At 38.8% G+C, this 18,294-nt stretch overlaps 1 protein-coding gene across 2 annotated transcripts in view; it reads left to right on the forward strand.

Moving 5' to 3' along the window:
- Positions 1–18,294, forward strand: part of TBL1XR1 (TBL1X/Y related 1) — a 105,354-nt gene that overhangs the window by 53,719 nt on the left and 33,341 nt on the right. The window contains exon 3 of one of the 2 annotated variants that reach the window (XM_054639027.2): positions 17,055–17,122. The exons of the other annotated variant lie outside the window; for it this stretch is intronic. The gene's annotated coding sequence lies outside the window, so the exon portion shown is untranslated. The remainder of the gene's footprint in view (positions 1–17,054; positions 17,123–18,294) is intronic. 2 annotated transcript variants of the gene reach the window in all.

Raw genomic sequence — 18,294 nt, forward strand, 5'->3', positions numbered from 1 at the left:
TTTCACTTAATTTCTTTGGGCTGTAGATGGACCATATTTTACTGTAGTCTACATGTGTTTTAAAAATGTTTTATCCTGTGTTCAGGTGTTTAACAACGGTTTTAACTTTTGCCGCTGGATTTAGCTTTTTTTTAAATTCAAGTCCATCATAACAATATGAAAAGGAGAGGATTTGAATAAAGCAATAAACTGGGCATGTGGTGTGACTTGGGAATGGCTCTGTGCATGGCAAGGAGTTGGACTCAATGACCCTCATTGGTCTCTTCCAGCTCAGCTGATTCTGTGAAGCTGGCGAAGGAGCTTTTATAAAATCAGCCATTTCACTCTCTTGTAACTTGTTTTCTCTTCTAGCTTAGTTGACACTTTTTATGAGAACAGCCATGCACTTCTGGTAAAGGGCATACAGTAAGCCAAATTACACATACATGATGGGCTATGGAGAAGTGATTTTGAGTGTGTGCTTACTGATGAGAATCCAGAATAAAGTCACTGGTGGTTAAAACGAACAGAGAGCAGATCAACCATCAGAGCAGAGTCTTTTTCCATGAATAAAAGAAACAATTTTAAAACTATCAGGTACATAACACACAAATTAAGGGGAAAATAGATGGTCAAAGGTCAAAGAGGGAATGAAAACACAAGTTTTATGGTCACAAGATCAAATGAGGCATTAGTTAATTTTCCTTTTTTTGGTGCAGTTCAGCAGAAGTTCAAGTAATTCAACCGAGTGATTGAACTGGAACAGGAAAGAGTGCCAGAAAAACTGGTTGCTAATAACATAAACAGAAAAAATAATCAAACAAAGTTACAACTTGATGTCAGCATTTCACATTAAAATGAATTTGAAAAGACTGGAATTCCATCCTACTTCATGGAACCTTATTTACATAGAAAATGAATTTGTAACAAATATTCTTTTAACAGCTGATAAATTATTCTACTAATAAGCCATCAGAATAGATTTAACCAAGAAGTGGCTGAGGCTCAGATAGGGTTTTCTGGAGACTGACCATCTGGGAAATTGGAAGTAACCTGAGTAGTAAGTAAGGGTATCTGAACTGTGAGGAGGTGACTTAATTACGTAAATAGCAAATGGAAACCACATTAGGGATGCTGGGGTTTTGCTCTAAATAGAAGATAAAATACAACTTAATATTTCCTACCATCGATACCCCAAGGTGATGTGCTGCTATTTAGGCAGGATCATTGCTGCCTTTTCTTGTACACATTTCATCCTACTTATGATAAGCAAGTAACTGCTATGTGTTTGAATTTGTGACTGCAAATGCAGCTTAGAATAGATTGTTGGCATACCTTTCCACTAGCCTAATTCCTGGCTTCTTTTATATTTAACTTTTTCTAAAAACAAAATCCTTTTTTGCTGAACCATTCAGTTTTGGTTATTATTAAGATTTTTCCTATGCTGCTGCAGTTTATGAGGTTCCTGTTGTAAAGTCCTCCCCAGTTGTTGAGCAGACCCTTGCACATCCCAGTTCTTGATTCAGACTGGGAGCTGTGGTGAATAGGCTGTTGTGGAGCAAAGTTGCTTCCACTGCTCCATCCAGTTTTGTTTTAACATCCCTTTTGCTGAAGCTGACAGAAATTTTTCAGCAGATTGGCCTCCTCATTGCCCACGGGAGCAGCTGTTGCCATTTTGTTTTGGTTTTTTTTTTTTTTTTTGGTTTGGTGGCTTGTGGGTTTTTTATTCACACGTGTCTCCATGGTGGTCCATGTCGAATTTCCTTTTTATTATAATGCAAACTACATAAACTACTGATATTTTTTTTTTCCTTTCAAAATGCCCATGTCAAAGCAGTTGCAGGGCTTACCCTGTCGAGGTTGACTTGCACTTGGACTGTCTCTGTTAAAGCTTCCCATTTTCACCAGACTGCTTTTCAGTCTGTCCACGGCAGGATGCAGATTGTGGCATGTTTGGAAGAGGAAGGAGTGTTACATGTGATGCTCTGAAATATCTTAGTCCTGATGTCCGAGTGTCTGGAGTTCATGGGGTTGGGACATGGGACAGAAACTGTAGCCTGAGAGAAAACAGTGTAATGATCAGAAACATTATGGTTCAGCAAATTCAGAAGCACATAAGCAAGTCCTGGACTCATTTTTTTGTCTGATTTGGAAGACAGTTTAATCCGTTACGTAAATCTTTAAATTTATGCTTTGAAAAAGGAGTGTTATGTGCGCAAATTCTAAATCATTCTGAAAAGAACTCATGGCATCTATACATAGCAAACCTCTGGGGAAAAAATAGTAATTTTTTAGGGTTCCTGAGGCTCTGTTGTTACCCCAAGATAGATGTGGGACGTTTTGCAAGTGCAGGAATGGAGAAACATCAGGAAAGGCAAATCTTGAGCAGAGTGTTACTAGAAGTGCCAAGTTACAGCTGTGATGGGTGACATCAACTTAAAAAGATGTCAGCTATGCAGGACTCATAAGTTAGGAACCTCTGTGCTTGCTTTTGAAGAAAAAAGCATTGCAGCTTAAGTGAAGTCAATTGTTCCACATATTTTTGTGACTTGTAACTCATCTGGTGAAAAACCCACAGTGGTTTGTAGGCTTGGAGTGCTCTGAGTAGGGAAAGGAGCTTGGGCATCCCAGGAGGAGGTCTGGGTCACAGAGTAACACACTTCCTTCCTTATTCTCTTGCCCTGGCAGCATGGCATTTGTGTATTTGCAGGGCTATATCCACAGGAAAATTAATTCATGCCAGAGAAATTATTTATTTAAAATAAATCTAACTTTGCCTCATGCATCTGTCTGGCTACACCCGTGAAAATTGCCAAGAGGTCAGCTGAAAAATCACCTGGAGGTCAGCTGGAAAAGGACCTGTTTGGGAAGTGGGTGAATTCACAGCCCTCCCTTGGACAGTTTATGGTAGCACTTAGGACAATTGGGAAGATGGTGATGTGGCTCAATTCCACAGGCAGCTCACTGCACACTGTGTCAGGGTTGAGAAATGCCAGTGCAGCCTTGCCATGTGTATGGTTTTAGGGGGTTTGAAGAGCAGTTTTGTGGCTACCTCAGCTTTAAATTCAGTGTGATACACAGTGCCTCTGCCAGCACATGTTGAAATCCTGTAAGAGTGCTATAATTAGGAAGCTTAGCTGAAGAATTGGGTGAAGGAAACACTTGCATTCCTTAAGTATAGAGGATTTGTCAAAAAGCAAAGTGTTCCCTAACTTGCTATGAATTCCTAGGAGGATTTCATGACAGACATCTTGGGTTAAATGAAAAGGAATATACTGAAAAGGGGGAGGGGGACAGTTGTTTCTGTTGTAATGTGTGAATGCCATAAAATCCTCCAAAATGCAGCATTTTCAAGTAGGGGTTTTGCTTCTTTTTCTTTCTCTCATTTTATCTTAGTAAAGGAGGATTGGAGGATCTGTAAAGTGTGGTCTTCACTGTAGGAAATGCATCTATTTATCACTTTGAGTCAAATCTAAGCAAGCTATATGGATTGTTTCAGTAACACCTAGGAAGAAAATAATTTGTTTTGGGAACCTTAAAACTACTAAATATTTGCTGAGTGTAGAAAGAATCATAGCCAGGCAGAAGTGCCTGTGTAAGGTTTTGCCTCACACTAGGATAATGGCTGCAAATTTCTAGAGCTTCAGAATGCTGTTTAATAAGGCATTCCCTAGCTCAGCCCAACAGCCAGAGCCAAGAACAGAAAAAAGTGCCTTTTCCTGTGATGCTTTTACCTTGCCTCTCTCAGCCTGGTCCTGCAAATCACTTCCCTGCTGGCTCAGCTCTGGTGCAGCTCAGTGCCTGTGTTTCTGCTGGGCTCCCTGGGGCTGAGCAAGGACCTGCCTGGAGGAGGCTGGTTAGAAATATGGTTAGAAAATGAGAGAATCCCATTCCCTCACTGCTGCCTCTATATTGTTGCTTTTTTCCAGACACAATTAGACTTGTTACATAGCTCTTTATCTAGCTATTTTTCTAAAATAAAGCAAGGGCTAGCATTTAATCCTCATTCAATGCTAAAAATATTTCATTCCACTGGCCAGAGAAGTTACTGAATTTAGATAAAGATGACAATATTCAACATTGTATTTATCTTAAGACAGTAGTAACTGGCACTTCCAGGAATTTCCGGAAAAGCTGTGTTACCTCTCAGCACTTCCATTATCATCGAAAACTCTTCATTATATTTTGTCTCCCACAGAAGAGGAAACTTTTTTTTTTAAATGGGTGTGCTAGGAGGACAGACCTGGAGGACCTTGGTCCATAAGAGAGAGTAGCAGATGGTCTAATATATATTAAAACAAAACAACAAAAGTCCTGGACAGGAGGCTTTGTTGTTGACCTTTGGTGTTGTTTTTTGACCTTGTCTGGGGAGATTACCATCTCTTCAGCACAGGAACTAAGTCCTACCTGTTTATGCAACCTTAGCACAATGGGGGCCCCGTGGTAAAAAGAGATCTTTTGGATGATGTGGTTATTCAAATAAATGGTGGCAGTAATAATGTTCTTTTATCTGGTTTGAGTTGTTGTGAATGTTGAGCAAAGAGAGATGTACCTGAAGTAGAACAGCAACATTTGAAGTGAAATGAGTAAAGTCCCTTGCATCATGTGTTGCTTTTTAATTGCCTGTGTGTTTTGTAGATGTTTTTGTACCACTCCATTTTATCCAAGTGTGTATAAAACCACATCAGAGGTTTTTACAAGGGTTCTATCAGTGCATTTTGTGATTTATACTCAGTAGTAAAGATGATGACTGCCAGGGGTTTTTTGGTTTTATATAATCCTGGATTTGCAGCCTTGTAATTCACTTGCTGTCTGTTTTAGAGTGCAGAACAGTGATAAAAACTTTGCACATAGACTTGGTTGACTTTTCCTTCTCTACAAGTCAAGGAATCACAGCTGAGGGGGTGGCCACCCCTCCTCTGCACAGTACCTGCTCCTTTTCCTCCCAGGCACTGATTGCTGGTACCCTTTTGTTTTATTTTGTTTGTTTTTTTTTTTTTTCTCATATTACAGAATTACAAGTGGAATTGAAGGACAGAGTAAATAGAGATGAATTTGGTTACATATGGCTGTGCTGTGAAAAATGCAGGTCGTTTGTGTCTAGAAAATGGGTCAGGTTTTAATTGCATTGTCAAGGGTAGTTAATGCTTAAACAGTTTGCTTCTCAATATAAGAGGGAACAACAACAGATCTGCTATTAACTTTTCAAAGCATTTCTAAAATTATAGTAAATATGTATGAACCTAAAGTGTGACAGGCCCTACAAACCTGTAACTGCTTGGAAGTGCTCTCAGTTTTCTTCATGACAAAATGAGCTATTTTTAATTTTCAATACTGTATCTTGTGGCATACCTACAGTGAGACTCTTCTCATCCCAATGTTGCTATGCTGAACAGACAGACCAGTTCACATGACCTGAGGCAGAAAAGAACATTTCCAGAATATTCTGAGTAGCTTTTCTAGCAGATTAAGGAGCTGAAGTTCAAGTTCATGATCAGTTGACAGTGCTGGCTCATCCTTGTGCCTCTGCCTGCCTTCCATACCCTGCGCCCCACGTGTTATCCAGAGGTTGTGTTCAGGAATAACCCTGGCTGCTTTTTGTGCTGTGGTGCACAGGGTCATTGGATTTTGCTCTTTTCTCAGCTGCAGTTCAGGTGCAGAGCACGATGGCAAAGGATTTATTGTTCCTGTGGTTATATAACGGGATAGTCAGTGACAATAATTTCAATTAATTAGGTTAAATTCAGCGGAAAGGCAGCTTCTGTGGCATCTTGGAGAGAGCCTCCTCTTACCAGGAGATCCACCTTAGGCTGACTGAGGAGTCTGTGGTTTGTCTGGTGGAAATTCATTCCCTCAGCAGTGTCACAGAACCTGTGGGCTATATAACAGCAGTCTGAAAATGTATTATTTACAAAAGGATGTTAATCTATCAGCAAAAGGGATAAAGTGTTCATTGTTTACATTTTTTTTCCCTCTTCCCACCGTGATTTGAAGAAAATTTTGGTGTGGATTTTTTGAGTGATCTGTATGAGGTGGGACTTAGTAGAAAACCACTTGTCTTCATCTCTATAACATGCTCAAACCTCTTAATTCTATCCCTATTTCTAGTAAAGATTAAATGAAATCATCATAAAAAAATGATGTCACATGTCCTTCCCTCTGTAAAGCCAGTTTTGCCTAGGGTAAGTGTAACAGAAAAAAAAAATGTTTTCCCACTGCTGATAGTGTTTGCAAGTTTTAATATGAGTGTTGCAAGTAAAATGATTTGGGATAGGAGAAAAATCAGAAGATATGAACTAGGTCTTGACTTGGTGCTGGTTTTATATAAAGCAGGGGTGGTGTGAGGGTGGTGGTGGTGTTACAGCTGCAGAGGCAAAACTGGTTATTGATTGCTGGGCTCCAGTTTTTATTCATAACTGTAAGAGATGTGGATTCCCACAGCTGTTGCTGGAGTGAAATTTGCTGATAATGGAGACTTTTACTTTGCTGGTCAAGCTCACTCTAATTCTGAATATTTTTAAACGATCTCCTTAAGGTTTAAATATTTTTAGTATATATAAAGAAAAAAAGTTATCAGGGGATAGATGAAACCACATTAATGTCTTCCTTCTTACCTTCTTTTTGAGTGCCTTGCAGCTTTTTTGCTTACAATTGTGGCATTTATTAGAAACAATAAAGTGTACAATGGATATAAAAATAGCCCCACATGATGAAAGTGGCTTTGGATCCCAGCTAGCTTTGTATTTATTTCTTGTAGATTTTGTTTCATTTTCCTGTTTTTTTTTCTTCTAGGTTTTTCATAGTTATAGTGTTAGAATGAATTTTAGGATAAAAAAAAAAAATTTAGGAAATGGAAAACCACAGACAATCCCGTTCCCAGACAGCAAATGGTGATCTTAATAACTTATCTTAATAACAGGATTCTCTTCACTCTCCTTGGAGTTAAAGGTGAATTGGCAATGTGCAATATTAGTTACAGCTCCAATTGATTTCTTTGTACAAGTACTTTGGTATGCATAAATACAGGAGAAATTAAACAGCTGGCAGAGGCCTCCTGGCTTTGTGTAAATCTTAAGGCTAGGAGGAGGAATTTTTAATTTTTTTTCTTCAAGATTCAAAGAGTTAGCTGTAGAAGGAAGTTCTGTAAATGGCATTATTAGGAGTGTGCTCCTGCAAGCTGATGGGAAGTGATGTGGTTTCATACCAAGAGAAAAGCTGAGCAGCAGTGATTTCTGTGTTTCTCTTCAAGTCTGTCTTTCCAGCATTTCCGAGTATTCCAAATTATTCTGCTGTACAACTGTAAAAATGGATTATTATCCACTGAGACATGATTACAGGTCCCCTCTTGTTGATGGGATTGTGTTCCTTAGTTGTAAATTTGTTTCAAGAGCTGTTTCTATGTAATTGTCTCCATTTCTGCTTTCTCTCTATGGCAGGCATACCTGACAATGAGTCCTGCTTCTCTCTCAGCAGAAGGCTGGAGGCAATTCAGTGTTTTTGCAGGGTTTCTCCTGCCAGCTTTCCATCTCCACTGAGCATCCTCTGCAGGATGCTCCTTTTTCTGCTCTTCTGCAGATAGCGTCGGGCATCTGGAGAGAGAAAGGGAGGAGAACTCTTTTCAGGGCAAATCACAGAACCTAAACTAGACGAAAACTCAGTGACATAGGTGATATTTTTTTAAAATGTAACCCTCCTCTTTCAAAGTCCCCAACACAGTCAAGTTTTTTTCAGAGGAGATTGGGGTTTTTAGACTTTGTTGGTGACTCTTCCATTTAAATCCAGTCTAAAGATAGAGTGGTTTGTTCTCTTGCACCTCAGGGTGTGCTGCTGGTGGTACCAGCAATTAAAGCTGGTCTTTCTCTGGGAAAGAACAAAATTAGATCCAGGAATTTCTTATGACCATCTCCTGGACACTCACTCCTCCTAGCATCACTGTGTCCAGTGTCTCACCCAGTCGCACTGCTTCTTATTTTCTTTTGCATACACTTCTAGATGGAAAAATATTTGCACCAGCTTATGTGATGTAATAAAGGCTATTAAAATCCAACATGGCTTTTGTACATATAGTTGCCTGTAATAGAAGTGAGGCATTAATTTGGGAAGGCATACAAAAGGGGTATTGTAATTGAGCAGTGGCTGACATGTCGCTCAAAACTCAAAGTAGGTTGTACTATAAATATAGTCTCTTGTTTTGCAATTGACATTTTGCTAGTGGGTGGCTAATTTGAAAGGAAATAGACCAGTGATCTAATATTAATAACTAATTAATAGTTATGTGGATATTTTAAGTCTATTTTTCTGCTTATTTATAGGCATATATTATTCATCTATGCTGTGTATCCTTTGCATGTATGTTTAATTCTGAAATTTTTGCTTCAGTAGCATACAGGCTTTGCAATCAAAAGCTTGATAGCAAAGTTGGTATGTTCTTTAAACCCACTTTTTAAGGATGGCAATTTCAAAGTAAGAACACTTTAACCACTTAGGGAAGTCTCCCCCTTGAAGCAAGGCCTAAGAGGAAAGCCAGTGATGCATTGTCTACATCTCACCTGTATTTGTGAGTCCTAATCAGCATCACTCCTGTATGTATCCTCTGTTTAAAGTAGAATACAGAGCAGGTTTTAGGCTTCCACTGAAAGTGTGTGGCTCATAGACAAAATGAAGAGGAATAAAATAAGAAGGAGCATCTCACAGGCAGCTTGATCCTTTGGGATCAGAATAAAACATGCATTCAAGTGCTCATTGCTTCTCGCAGCATGTGTGTTACTATACCAGAGAGAGGTGATGTTTTTGTTTGCTCTGATGGGACAAACTTCAACATAGGGTTTTGTCTCTTCTACCTATTCCCCCTGTCTCCTGCCTTCTCTCTCACACTCACATTCATCTGTAAATTAATAAGCATATGTGATACTTGTCCTTTTAATGAATTCTTAATTGAATTGATAATAAGACAGGAAGACTATGGGAGAGATTCATTGTACTTCGTATATGCCTGATATTTTTAGATCTGTTTTGTCACATAGCCAAACATTTTTAAATGTATTCCACCAAACTCCACAGAGCAGTGCTGTGACATCTGGGCCTTGACTGTTAGCTGTGGTATTTGTGTGTGTTGTCTTTGCATCTCATCCCTCTTGTGTGAATAACTTTGCTGTGAAGTGCTCAACTCACAGGGAACAAACGTTGTTTGCCACTATCTCTAGAGTTTGCATTACTCATTTAGCTGCTGTCCTAGGAGGTTTAAGGTGTGTCCTATTTCTTGTTGTTGGATTAAAACCCTGCTGCAGTCACCTGTGGGACTCACCTGTTGGTGGAAGCACCCGTGCTCCCTTCAACCACAGCTGCATCTGCTGCATTCAGGTCTTCTCAGCATTTATAGCAGATGTGAGGAAAAGCCCATATTAGCAGCAGATGTGTGACAACAAGCAGATATACAGAATTCTGCCTTTTAATGCCCTGCAGAGGGTGAGTGAGGGTTGCAGCTGTTTGCTTGTTGCAGGGCATGGCATTGATGACAGAGGAAACATTGTGTGGGGCTTTTAGCTTCTGTGCCTTTCCAAAGGTGCTGAGCTCTTCTGTATTTGGTCTCCCCAAAGCTGTGTCTCTGTGTTCCAGCACAGTTCACAGTGTCATTGCTGTGAATCAAACAGCTGTGGATAGATCCCTTGGAGCAAGCATCCTCCTTCCATTTTCTTACAGATATCCAGAGATTGCAATCTCAAAGTGCTTTTGGTTGTTTGTTTGGGCTTTTGTTTTTGTTTGTTTTAGTTTGGTTGGTTTTTTTGGGGAGGTGGAGGCAGTTTCTTTTTCCTGGTTCTTATGTACTTTGCTATGCAGAGGGCAGCTCTGGGCAGAGAACCAGTCCTGAAAATCCTGAGTCACAGATGCAGGGATCTTAGCTGGGGAGGTTGATGTTCCAGGCATCACTTGGGATCCAGGCCATTTGAAGAAGTGCTTGAGGTTGTTGTCCATTGATAAAATCCATTGATAAAATGCAGCTGGCAGTGTTTGTCCAGCTCCAAGGACAGAGCTGACACCAGTGATGCACTCGTGGTGCTCAGGGTTGTGTGTGGGGCCAACTGAGGCACACAGAGTTTAAACTCTGCAGGACACATCAGGTTTGAGTTCTTTGATTTCTCTGACTTCAGAGTCAGTTTGAAGCATGTTGGAAGTGACTGTCAGGGGGTTGTTTTGAAGTTTTTGTCCCTGTATATTTTTCTGACTCTTTTTCGTATGACAGTTCATGTTTTTATTTTCAGTTCTCTGTGACTCAGGGAATCTTTTCTCTATGTGTATGCTTATTCCAGGCAGTATTTAATATAGTCCTGTTGATTCTCATCAAAAGATGCAGTCTTAATCTGACAAGGTTTATAGATGCTTTGTTGTTCTCTAGCAATAAAAAAAAACCCTCTTAATACTTAAAAATTTTGCAAAAATTCTCTTGTATTTAATGTGTTGACATGGTGTTATGTTGTAGGTTGGATTTGATGATCTCAGAGGTCTTTTCCAACCTAAATGATTCTGTGGCAACTTCAGTGTTTTCTTCTCTGTAAAAAGCATATCTGCACCTGGGCAATCCTGCTTGCCCTTGTAATATTTACTTGCTAACCTTTTGTATTAAAAATAGTAAACCATGTTTGTCAAATAACATAGCAGGTCACAACACTTCAGGCATCTTAAAAATTACCTGTCTTGGTAGTGCACTGGAAGTGTCAGACACTGAGAATGTGAAACAATGGTTCCTGTGGAAGGTTCTTGTGTCTTGAGCTGCTTCTGATCTACCAGTAAATTCAAAGAACTTCACATCTGGTTGTGAGCAGGAGCAATAGGCAGTTCATGTGTTGGAAATAAACAAGTGAAGTTCATGAATGACTCTCATACACACATTGTGACCGTGGTCACAGGGGTTTTCAGGTGAAGTAAGAGATGAGAATGTTGACTCCATGATCAGAAGGCTTGATTTATTATTTTATGATATATATATATTACATTATAACTATACTAAAAAGAAAAGGAAGGAGAAGGTTTCCTCAGAAACTAGCTAAGCTAAGAATAGAATAGAAAAGAATGGTAACAAAGGCCGCTCTCTCAGACTCTGTCCGAGATAGCTCAGTCCTTGATTGGCCATTAATTATAAGCATCCAAGATGGGCCAGTCACAGGTGGACCTGTTGCATTCCACAGCAGCAGATAACCATTGTTTACATTCTGTCTCTGAGGCCTCTCAGCTTCTCAGAAGGAAAAATCCTAAAGAAAGGATTTTTAGTGAAAACATGTCTGTGACAACACATGAGTTTTGAAGTCTGGATGATTTTAATGTCTGGGATCCTTGTTTGGTTTGGATGTATAGACTTGGAATACAGTCTTCCAACTGAAAGGATTTTTTTTTTTACTGTTTTTGCTTCAGTTTCTCTTATGTTCCATAAGTATCTCGCTAGTGCTGCTTTGGTGTTTATAGGTTTTGAGGTGGTGTTTTCCTACATGAACACACAATTTTCTGAGTAGCAGCACAAATAATTGTCCTTTCGCAAACATTTTTTCTCCCCCTCTCATATTATTAAAGGCCCATTGAGTCTGAAAATTAAGTAATGTAGCTTCCCACAAACATGCATATTTTTCAGCATAATTGGAAGATGTTTTGGATTACTGTCTTCAGGCCTGTGGAGCCAAGAACCCAATTATAGGCATGGTTAGAAGGCGATCGTGTGCGTTAGTCAGATTATAACAAGATTCCAATAATGTAAAATTGCTGCACGACAAATTAGTTTGTATAGTTTTGACAGTTGTTGCCTTTAATAAACTAAATTATAAAGCAATACACAGCTGCAGCGCTTGCGAAATTGAAGAAAAATTGACTCTTATTTCCCTGTCAAAATCTTTTCCACAGAGCAGGACCGTGGGCATGCGTAGGTCTGGTCTGAGTTGTTCAGTGGGCTTTGAGAGTCCACCTGTCCCAAGATGATTTTGTCTGTGAGGAGATGAGGGGTTACAGGAGCTGCGTTTAAGACTTTGTCAGGCACCTTCTTTTTACTGTTAGTGATGACAGATGCAGTCACAATCTTTTGGGCTGACACTTGTAAAGCCAAGATTTGGGGGGAGGCTAATTGTAATTTATATATAAATGATGACTAGATTAATGCTGCCTGCTTATTTGCACTACAAACCTGAGCTCAAGTCTCCTGGCAGAGTGCAGGAGCCATCAATGTGGTAACTCCATGTACCAATTGAATTGGATCTCTGAAATCCAAGAACCTGTTGTTCCCTGGAGTAAGGTGTTACTACAACACTAAAACAATGCAAAATCTACTACATTCTGGCAATCAGGCTATTCAATCAGTAGCTTTTTTACACTTTTCTGTCCTGAGCTATGTTCCAGCTGCAGGTTTGAGAACCACTGTGGCTGCCAAGTGACATTTGTATCTATGCTGGCAAGTCTCTATTTTAGTGATACGGACTTTAATTAGATACGACAGAATTATGATACAACCTGTTTTGGTCCAGTTTAGGACCAAGTCCCACTATTTTTACATGCATTTCCAAGCAAATTAAAGCCCAGTTTGAGATCTGTGCTCCATCCCAGCTACTTGATATCTATTCAGAAGGGAGACTCCAGCAGCACATGGTCACTGCCCTGCAGTTTGGAGCTTTCCTTTTCACAGTCCAGGAGCAGCAAGGGCAGACCTTATTTCTGAGTGTCCTTGGCTGCTGTCGCTTGCAGGGTTTCAGCTCCTGCACTTTTCTCCTGGGAGAACATGATGGCACTGACTTAATGGGGGTAAATGGGAAGATGAAGGCTGCTCATTTTCTGTGCGTGGTGAGGGTGAATCTCTGGTCATGAATTCAGAGGCAGGCACGAAGTACAGAGCAGCCTTCTGCTCTCACAGTGCTGACAGTGATATTGGTTGATGGCGTTAAATAAAGCTGCTAGAGATTGTGTAGAGTGGCAAAGGAGAAAAGGGAAAAAAAAAGTATTTATTTACCATATTCTAAAATGGTAAAATGGAGAATTTTCAGGAGTGAGAATGATGACCAGCTTTACAGTGCTTTTGAGTGGCTTACATTTTGAAGGGTGGTTTTTTTTGGTTTTTTTTTTGAAAAAGAGCTGCAAGCTCCAGACATCATTTTTAATGAGCATGCAAAATACTGGCTGTAGTATTTGCAGCACCAGTCATGAAACAATACTCTTGGAGGTAGTCTTTAAAAATTAAATACTTCTACCTTCCAGTTTTGAAAAAACAATTCCTGTGTTTGATTTTATCAGTAAGCATATCCTTATAAAACTTAAATGCTTTAAGCCAAATAGCATGCATTATGGTCAGGCCAAAGAACTGGAATATCTGTCAAATAGAAAGAATGAGAATTTCAGCATCTTGTTTCCAAAATAGTTGTACACACTCCTTGCTTCCTTCATGTGCCCTTGGCAGTCAGTCAGCTGTAAGACTTTTTGAACGCCATGATGTGCTCTGAAAATATCCTCTGCACTTCGTAAATTGTTAAGAGGATGAATTATGGAAATGACAGTGGATAAGGAAGAGCAGCAAAGATGCACATTCACTTGGGACATTGCCTTGAGGCTGGTGTCATTTGTTGGTTGGATGGTCTTTGAAATAGAGGCATTAGAGGGAATAAGTTGTAGCAAGCAGATGAAATATCTCATTTATAGGCATACTCATTGCACAGAAAGAAAACAACATCAAATATTATTAACAGGTGGTCTAGTGGGAAGGCAGCAGTAAACAATACTTCCTAAAAGTGAGCAATTCCTCTCTCCCTGATGGGCCACATTCAGTTTATAAAATGCACATCAGTATTTTAATGACCACATAGTTTACTTTTTTGTCTTGTTTTCCCTAACTACATATGGTTTGAAATCAAAACAAGCAAAACCCTAGTCAGTCATTAAAAAAAAAGTAAGTCATTAAAAAAAGTAAAAGTTACTTGTTTGTTTGTTGAAAAAACCTTTTGATTATTTTTACTTTTTTTTTTTAATTTAAAAATTAAGTCCTAATCTAACAGCAATATGGATTTTGTTTAAAATAAATACAAGAGAAGAAAAATCAAAAAATGTTTTGGAAAAAAACCCCACCAATGGAATGGGTAAATGGGCTCTGGGCTGATCAGGGAGCATGCTCTAGTGGCAGGTTAATCCAGCATGGCTTTCTTGGGTGCCCATCCTCCACCTGCACTGGTATTAATCAGCTTCTTTAAGAAAGTGACATTTTCACAGAATCTTATTAAATTCACCATCTCTGTTGCTCTCCAGTGCCAAGGCAAGTGCAATGTGTTTACATGTGGCATCATCACATATATTGGTGGTAGTGAGATGAAATTCCTGCTCTCTAATTAATTTTGCAGTGGGGAAGTTATGTCTATTTTTGCAGATGGTTTTTAAATGCACAGATATTTTAAGCTGCAGAGGGGAAGATTTCATGCTCACGATGCACAAATTCTTATGGAGTGTGAGCATTTTAGTAACAGACACAGTTGTTAAGTTTCCCTGCTAGCATCACGTAAAATGTTGGATTCTCAAGCCCTGCACATTTTTGCAGTGTTTTCTGTTCTAGTCTTCTCCCCAAGGCTGGAAAATTTCTTTACTCCTTCCTCTCTTGTTCAACTTTGTTTTTCATTAATGAGACTGTAAGTTTACAGTTTGATTCTCTTCAGGTTTCTGAAATACACATAGATATGCATCTTGTAAGAAAGAAAAATAAAATACTAAGTAACTTTGAAGCCATTCACAGCTGAAGAGTAGGTGTAGTAATGGAAACTATGCCCTGTGATTACAGGTGAGCACCCTGAGATGGGCTTCATTTCATCATATCACTTGGTAGAAATATAGTTAAATGTGAAGTTTTTTATCCTACATCCTTCACTGTATGTGAAGGGTTTTTTGCCACAAATTCTATTCACATCACTAACATTATATATAGAGTCTTTAAGTAATGTGTCTGTGCAGCACATGCTAAAATTTATTAATTCTTAATTATTTATTCTTATTAATTTGATGCACATAAAAAATAAAATTTAGCGGATTCTCTGATGGTCATGTTATGAGCTGCAAGTGCCTGCAGAAGTAGCTGACTATCAGGATCCATCTGCAAAAATTCTTTTATTGCTTAGTCATTCCTAAAAGCCCTGTTAAGTTAGGCCATGCATTTAATTGTTGCTGTTCCCTCAGCCCTCTCCATGCCATGGCTGAAGGAGCTGAGCAGGTTTCTCCTGTTGGAGGGAGATTCCTGCAATGGTGAAATTCTGTGTTCAGTGTGTTTTGTGTTTTCTGTGTGTGCTCTGTGGGGAACTGTGGAGAGGAAAGGAATTCCTCTTAAAGCAGCTCCTGTTGAGGGTGTGGTGGTTCCTCTGCTCTCCTGTAGGCCTCCGGGTTCTTTCTGTTGTTTGGCATCATTTTGGGGGTAATTCCAGTTATTTCCTTCAGCAGAGCTTGTTCCAAATGAATGAGAAAACCTTAATGTAAACATAAAGTGTACAAGGTTCAAAGCATAAAAATTGAAACTTACTGCTTTGTCTTGTTTGTTCAACCAGCAGGATCAACATCCCCTTTTCATGACCTTTTGCACTTGGAGTTAAAATTTTATAAGCTTTTAAACTTTGCTTCTGATCGTTTATTCCAAATCAAATTTTAGCAATCCACTTGGCATATACAGTTAGGTTTGTAGAAATGATCAAAGCAGTACATAATGGCCTAGCAGGGAATTAAAATTACATTAATGGAGGGCCAGGACCTTTTCACTTAGTTCTTGTGAACTACTGTCAGTGTTAAAGGAGGACCAGGACACTTTTCCAGTCCAGGGTGGTGGTATCATGCTTTTGGAGATTATTGTGCATTTGGCTGTTGGAGGCTTTTCTGGAGGGAAAGAGGAGAAAGAAGTTTACTTGATTCTCTTGGGAACTGACACATGGAAAATGATTGCTGACCAAAATACCCTGTGGCTCCCCAGTCAAAAGAGGAAAAAAAATTCAAGTCTTATTGAGCTTAGCAACAGACAAAATAGCAGAGGGTTTCTTAGAGGTCACTGCTTTTAGGATGATGGAAAGTCTGAAATGCTAAGTCCTGTTTAAGGCATATATTGCCTTCCTTGGTTTTAATCCTAGTATTAAGGAGGTGCTGTGGAAGTTTTAGTGTTACTTGTAATGAATTTTGTGAGCCTTTGTAGCTGGAGTTCAGTGCTTAGAAACTTGTTTGTTCCTTTCCTGATCCCCTTCCAGAGGGCAGAGTTAGCTGTTTCACTATTGAGTGCATCCTGCTTCAAACAGCATTTTTTTGACATGTGGATTCTTTTCTTGTGGTGCCCAGACAGTGCTCCTGTGCTTCTGCCTTCAAATCTTCTCCTTAATCCTTTAGTTTACATAAGATCACTTTCTAATGATTTAATCTGTAATGAATATTGGTGGTAGGAATCAGCATGTTACACAAATACAGGATCAGGAATTATTCTGATCACAGGTGTGTAATGTTTTAATTTTCAAGTCACCTGTAGAAATGAACTTAATGAGGGTATTTTAAGGATTGTTCATATAACTGGCTCTTTATAATTTGTTGGTGTGAAATTCAGCTCCTGAATGGTCACTTTTGAAAACACTGGATGGTTTGATCATAGCCTTGTGTTTCCTGGTTTTTATCTTCCTATTGAATAATTTTATTTGTATTGGTTAGCACTGAAATATCTATTGCATCAATACTTACCCCTTTGTAAACTTTTTCTGGAGTCTCATAAAGTTCACTTTGTCAATGTGGACAGACAAAAAGAACAGAAATTCCTTTGAAGCTAATGTGCTGTTCTGTGGTGGGGATTTGCTTTCAACTAAAAGAGTGAGAAGAGGATAGAGTTGAAACTGTGACTGTAATTTGTTTTTTAAAATAAATTCCATGTAAATAATTAAGGTCTCTAATTTTTGTTTGTTTATTTTCTTAACTAAGCATATATTGTTATCAGTAGGAAACTGAATGTTGTTTTAATTCTCTCAGTAAAAAGACTGGTAGAAAAATAGCTTTTATCCTTTTTTCATCCTTTAAAATAAATATTGATAGAAACTATCATAATATGGTTTGTGTTACAGGTGGTGTAATACCAAGGGCTGTACTGCTGCCACATCACAATTTTGTGGGGTTTCAGAGAGTAGTTCTGGTAAGGACACTCAATGATTTATCTATTTATTTGTCATAAAAGTGGGCTGTAGTTTGGTACAATTTAGTATTACCTGCATTTACAGTATTTGTTAGGTATCAGTTTCTGCAGTTCACTGAATCCTTACATTAAGTGTTCTTTTATTCAATGGTCTTTAACAGCTCCTTTTGGAGCTGTTAGTGTCTCATGTGTAAATCCATATTCATTTTGTTGAGAGTTACGATATAACACATCAATTCACACTATGGAAATAATAATAAATAGACCCTTTGTCAAAACACATTGTAAGAACTGTATTTGTCTCCTTGAAGTGTGGAGTCACTATTGCCTCGGTGTGTATCAGTTCTAAAAAAGGGTGTAAAATTACTGTATTTTGATTATAGTATGTTTTTTTTTAAGTGCTAAAGTCTTGTCTTCCTAAAGGAAAATACAAGTGTGTGGTTCAGAGGGCAAATATGCAGACTGTGTGTTGTTATTAGTGTCTTCTTAAATGTGATGTACAGTCATGATTTTGCAGTTATTTTCTTTAAATGTATGGAACTGCAATCCCTGTATCATTTCTTTTGGTTTTGGAAACTTTTCCTTAGATATGTTTTCTTATCTCTTCTCCACTGGAGATAACATAACTCCGCTGGAGTTACAAGGGAGATGAGATTACCTATACTTATTCTTAGAAAGGGAAAATTCCTTGTGCACCAGGCCATCAGCAGCCATGCTCAAGTATTGTGCAAGAGCACAATTGAGCATTTGTTCTTTCAGCAGGAGATAACTGAGACCACATTTGTATCTGTAGAATTTTTAATATATACCATAATTTAACAAATGTCTTGTGGGTGTAGCAGATGTCTTTTCTTTCCCCTGCACCCCCTTCCTTTTTTTTTTTTTTTTTTTTTTTTTTAAATTTGCAATCCCTTAAAATTTTTGGCAAACTCTCTATGTGTGCTGTCCTAGGTCATTAGAGGGCACTCAGAGACAGAGGGAATTTATTTTAGCAAACCCTACCTTGCAAGTAGCCCCCCACAAGGTAGAGAAGGATATTGCTGATGTTCTTTGTGGTCTTGCAGGGTAGTGTGGTACTGGCTCTGCTCCAACACATCACTTAAGCAGTTGAAGGCAGCTGGGCTGGAATATGTTTAAATATTCTTCTGGATTGATCTGTATCCATGTGTACC

Source organism: Agelaius phoeniceus, chromosome 10 (assembly GCF_051311805.1).
Source record: "Agelaius phoeniceus isolate bAgePho1 chromosome 10, bAgePho1.hap1, whole genome shotgun sequence".
NCBI lineage: Eukaryota > Metazoa > Chordata > Aves > Passeriformes > Icteridae > Agelaius > Agelaius phoeniceus.